The following is a 5746-nucleotide window of genomic DNA, read 5'->3' as shown; positions in this document are numbered from 1 at the left end:
AGGGCCTGAAGCCTTGGGGATGTGGTGCACGGGCGTCCTAATGCTTCGCTCCCTCGTACTGGGCAAATTGTGGGAGTGGAAGCCTAAGCGGAGAGGGCGCTGTGTGTATAAGTCAGTAAGATCACTGGAATCGATATTTTTGGGTCCATGGCCAGGAAACTCCCCAGAACTTAATCCCATTGAGAACTTGTGGTCAATCCTCAAGAGCGGGTGGACAAACAAAACCCACAAATTCTGACAAACTCCAAGCATTGATTATGCAAGAATGGGCTGCCAACAGTCAGGATGTGGCCCAGAAGTTAATTGACAGCATGCCAGGGCGGATTGCAGAGGTCTTGAAAAGAAAGGGTCAACACTGCAAATATTGACTCTTTCCATGAACTTCATGTATTGTCAATAAAAGCCTTTGACACTTATGAAATGCTTGTAATTATGCTTCAGTGTTCCATAGTAACATCTGACATCTGACAAAAATATCTAAAGACACTGAAGCAGCAAACTTTGTGGAAATTAATATTTGTGTCATTCTCAAAACTTTTGGCCACGACTGTACTAAATAATATATGTGTGAAATTGATTTAGAACGGACCATTATCATGCACCTGTCTCAAATATATGTCGTCAATGCACTTAAATAGGGAATGGAGGACGCTTTTCCCGTGTTTCATTTTCATGCCAGCCAAGTAGGCTATACTCCTGTTGTAAAAATAAGCAATGTGCATAATATTAGGAAAGTTGAGAAATAAATATAGTAGGCCTAGCCTATAGAAAGCTGATGGGATCTTCCTATTTTTAGTAAAGGCCATCACTCGGCAATTGCATAGCCTATAGAAATATTGCGCAACATGAGCTCATGGGTTCTCATTAAGTGTTTGATTAGATTTCCGATTACATTTGTATTGATGTCAGAGTGAATAGAGGGACAATAGAGTGCTGAGTACCACGCAGTTAGCAAGTTTGGTAGGCTACTAATGACCATCAGCAGCTTGGAGAAGCCTAATTACCGTGACTAAACGGTCACGAGGAATTTGACTGCCTTCATGATAAACCTGATGAACCAAAAAGAGTTCTTCGGCTGTCCTCATAAGAGAACCCTTTCAAGAAACCCTTTTTGTTCCAGGTAAAACCCTTTTTGTTCCAGGTAAAACCCTTTTTGTTCCAGGTAAAACCCTTTTMGTTCCAGGTAAAACCKTTTTGGTTCCAGGTAGAACCCTTTTGGGTTCCATGTATAACCATTTCCACAGAGAGTTCTACCTGGAACCAAAAAGGGTTCTTCTATGGGGACAGCCACAGAACTGTTTTGGAACCCTTTTTTCTAAGAGTGTGCTCGTTAGGAAGTCCAGGATCCAGTTGCAGAGGSTGGTGTCCAGACCCAGGGTTCTGAGCCTGGAGGGAACAATGGTGTTGAATGCTGAACTGTAGTCAATGAACAGCATTCTCACATAGGTGTTCCTCTTGTCCAGATGTGTTAGGGTCATGTGAATAGCGATGGAAATGGCATCTCCTTGTCTTTCCACAGATGTTGACACCACCAAAGACCCCTGTCAGAAGGTGAAGTGTAGCCGAAACAAGGTGTGTATCGCCCAGGGATACCAGAGGGCTGTGTGTGTCAACCGCAAGAAGCTCGAGCACAGGTGAGTGTGTGTAGATTGGTCTCACACCCCATTCAATGGTAATTCTAAGGTTAGTGAATTAAATCATTTTTCTACAGTTAGCTCTCTAACAGTAAAGTGTGTTTTCTTAATTAATCTCTCCCTCATTACAGCTTGATGTTTAATGATACTGCTGTGTTGCAGACCACAGGAGGCTGCTGAGGGGAGGACGGCTCATAATAATGGCTGGAACGGAGTGACCCTCCAGCCATTACCACGAGCCTGTCCTCCCCAATTAAGGAGCTACCAATCTCCTGTGCTGCAGACAGATAATTAAACACCTCTAGGTGTACTGTACTGATACTGTACGTCGCTAGCTCTATAAATACCCTGTGGTTGTTGTGATAGGATCCTGTGGATGGATCCTCAGGACATGTCTGTGGATGTGTTAACAGGTAGAAAACCTCCATCAAACTACATTATCACAACACAAGCTTTCACAAAATAAAATATAAATATATAGATTTATTCTGAGGTGAAATTCGAAGCCGAACTGATGTATGCAACACAATTCACTGTAATGTTGCTAGTGTGAAGTACATTGAACAAAAATATAAATGCAACATGTAAAGTGTTGGTCCCATGTTTCATGAGCTGAAATAAAAGATCCCAGAAATGTTCTCAAATMTTGTGCAGAAATTTGTTTACATCCCTGTTAGTAAGCATTTCTTCTTTACCAAGATAATCCATCCACCTGACAGGTGTGGCATATCAAGAAGRGGATTAAACAGCATGATCATTACACAGGTGCACCTTGTGCTGGTGACAATAAAAGGCCACTCTAAAATGTGCAGTTTTGACACACAACACAATGCCACAGATGTCTCAAGTTTTTAGGGAGTTTGCAGTTGGCATGCTGACTGCAGGAATGTCCACCAGAGCTGTTGCCAGAGTATTTAATGTTAATTTCTCTACCATAAGCCGCCTCAGTTTATGGTAGAGCAATTAACATTCAATTCTCTGGCAACAGCTCTGGTGGACATTCCTGCAGTCAGCATGCCAATTCGTTTTAGAGAATTTGGCAGTTTGTCCAACCAGCCTCACAACCGCAGACAATGTGTAACCACGCCAGCCCACGACTTCTATATCCGGCTTCTTCACCTACGGGATCGTCTGAGACCAGCAACCCAGACAGCTGGTGAAACTTAGGAGTATTTCTGTCTGTAATAATAAAATAAAGCCCTTTTGTGGGGAAAGGCCCAGCCAATCAGAATGGGTTATCTCCCCAGTGGGTGATACTACTAGATCGCAGACTCTGAACCTGTACCATCTACCTCTTACCTGATCCAGAGGTAGCCTCTGCTGTGTTACTGCCCTCCCAGGCCCACCCACTTGGGAGCCAGGCCCACCCATGGCTGTGACCCTGCCCAGTCATATGAAATCCACAGATTAGGGCCTAATTTATTTATTTKAATTGACTGATTTCCTTATATGAACTGTAACTGTTGAAATTGTTGTATGTTGCATTCATATTTTTGTTCAGTATACATTACTGCTGCCACCAAGCCATTGGAAGCAGAACCTCTTTGTCCTCTGTGTCTTAAGTAAAGCAGCCTGCTCAAATACTGTGTGTGTGTGGTGCGTGTGTGCGCGTGGTGCGTGTGTGTGTGTTTGTGCGCGCACGCTCTGTAGACTGAAGCAGCCTGCCCTGAGYTCTCCTGAAGGAGGATGTCAGCCCTGTCCCATCTCCTCCTCTGGTCCTGTGTGTGGCTCTGACGGACACAACTACGCCTCCCAGGTACAGCAGCGCACACACAAAGTGACAAGTCACAATTTTCTTATATCTCAAATGAGCCTTTATATGAATCGAACTTAGTCATTTAATTCCCCTTTTCCTCTTCAACACATCATTCTCAACAAGGTCAGAGAAGATAAAGCATAAATCAATAGAAACACATGGGAGAGATGCGTCACCACAACAACTCTCTGGTCCTCAGAGGCTATTTATCACAGCCCTTTGTCTTTGTGTTGTCTATATCTATGGAGACTGTCCACACTGTTACCCTCTAACTATATCTGTATATTTCTGGAGGCGGTCCACACTGTTAACCTCTAACTATATCTGTATGTCTATGGAGGCTGTCCAAACTGTTAACCTCTAACTATATCTGGATGTCTATTGAGGCGGTCCACACTGCTAACCTCTAACTATATCTGTATGTCTATGGAGGCTGTCCACACTGTTAACCTCTAACTATATCTGTATGTCTATGGAGGCTGTCCACTGTTAACTCTATATATCTGGATGTCTATGGAGGTTGTCACACTGTTAACCTCTAACTATATCTGGATGTCTATTGAGGCTGTCCACACTGTTAACCTCTAACTATATCTGGATGTCTATTGAGGCTGTCCACACTGTTAACCTCTAACTATATCTGTATGTCTATGGAGGCTGTCCACACTGTTACCTCTAACTATATCTGTATGTCTATGGAGGCTGTCCACACTGTTAACCTCTAACTATATCTGTATGTCTATGGAGGCTGTCCACACTGTTAACTCTAACTATATCTGTATGTCTATGGAGGCTGTCCACCTGCTACCTCTAACTATATCTGTATGTCTATTGAGGCTGTCACACTGTTAACCTCTAACTATATCTGTATGTCTATGGAGGCTGTCCACACTGTTAACCTCTAATTATATATGTATGTCTATGGAGGCTGTCCAAACTGTTAACCTCTAACTAATTTGTATATCTCTGGAGGCCGTCCACACTGTTACTTCTTACTGTATCTGAAGCATTATGTACAAGCTCTAGATCCAGAGAAACACAACAACATTACAGCGTGTTGTAATTCACTAATAAACACAAACACAGAGATACTAGCCTGATAAGAGGTGTGTGTGCACGTCGCGTGTGTGTGTGTTGCAGTGTAAACTGGAGCAGCAGGCTGCCTCACAGGGAAGGAGTTGACTATGAAGTGTTCAGGTCTTTGTCCTTGTCCAACTGCGGCCCCAACCAAAGAGACAGAGGTCAGAGCATGGTGAGTACACAAACACATGCACACACACACACAAACTGCAATGCTATACAATAACTTTCTCTCTCTCCTATTTCTCTCTCTCTCTCTCTCCTCTGTCTCTGTCTCTGTCTCTTCTCTGTCTCTCTTCCCCCCCCATAGAGAGTTGTACAGGGCAGGACCTGTCTGATCTGGGGACAGGCTGAGGGATTGGTTCCAGCTGCTGCAGGGCAACGCCAAGCTGAACACAACAGCAAGACTGGAGCCAGCAACACAGCAGGGGCTACCTCTGGATCAGGTAAGAGGTAGATTGGTACAGGTTCAGAGTCTGTGATCTACCAGCATACTCCCAGCTGAGACAGGTATACTCCTCTCCCCACTGCAGGTCGTGGTTCAAATACGCTCCAACCCTTTAAAAGGTTATCCACCTTCTCTGTCATTTCATAACTGTCTCAATAAGTTAAGAGCCAGTACAGTAGAGTTAGTATAAGGCCACACTGCATCAGGTAAGAGTTAAATGGGCCAGCACTGCATCAGGTAAGAGTTAATAGGCAGCACTGCATCGGTAAGTTAAATAGGGCCAGCACTGCATCAGGTAAGAGTTCTTAAGGTCAGCACTGACTTGCCTAGTTAGATAAAGGTTAAATAAAAATACATAAACAATATTAAGTAAGAGTTAATAGACCAGACTGCATAGGAAGGTTAATGGACCAGCACTGCATCAGGTAGAGTTAAATAGGACCAGCACTGCATCAGGTAAGAGTTAATAGGCCAGCACTGCATCAGTGAGGTTAAATAGGACCGCACTGCATCAAGTAAGAGTTAAATAGGACCAGCACTGCTCAAGTAAGAGTTAAATAGACCAGCACTGCATCAAGTAAGAGTTAATAGGACCAGCACTGCATCATAGAGTTAAATAGGGCCAGCACTGCATCAAGTAAGAGTTAATAGGACAAGCACTGCATCAAGTAAGAGTTAAATAGGACCAGCACTGCATCAGGTAAGAAGTTAAATAGGGCCAGCACTGCATAAGGGAAAAGTTAACTAGGGCCAGCATCATATCAGATTTACATTGTGGATTCTCATTTATTTTCTAGTGATATTTGGAGTCACTTAATCCTGACCTCT

At 43.5% G+C, this 5746-nt stretch overlaps 1 pseudogene; it reads left to right on the top strand.

The window, feature by feature from the left end:
- LOC111951661 (testican-2-like) overlaps positions 1–5746 on the top strand; it is a 79821-nt pseudogene that overhangs the window by 63234 nt on the left and 10841 nt on the right.

The sequence above is a fragment of the Salvelinus sp. IW2-2015 genome, linkage group LG25 (assembly GCF_002910315.2).
Source record: "Salvelinus sp. IW2-2015 linkage group LG25, ASM291031v2, whole genome shotgun sequence".
NCBI lineage: Eukaryota > Metazoa > Chordata > Actinopteri > Salmoniformes > Salmonidae > Salvelinus > Salvelinus sp. IW2-2015.
Note: the sequence above shows the minus strand (reverse complement) of the source record. Positions and strands in the feature narration are given on the sequence as shown.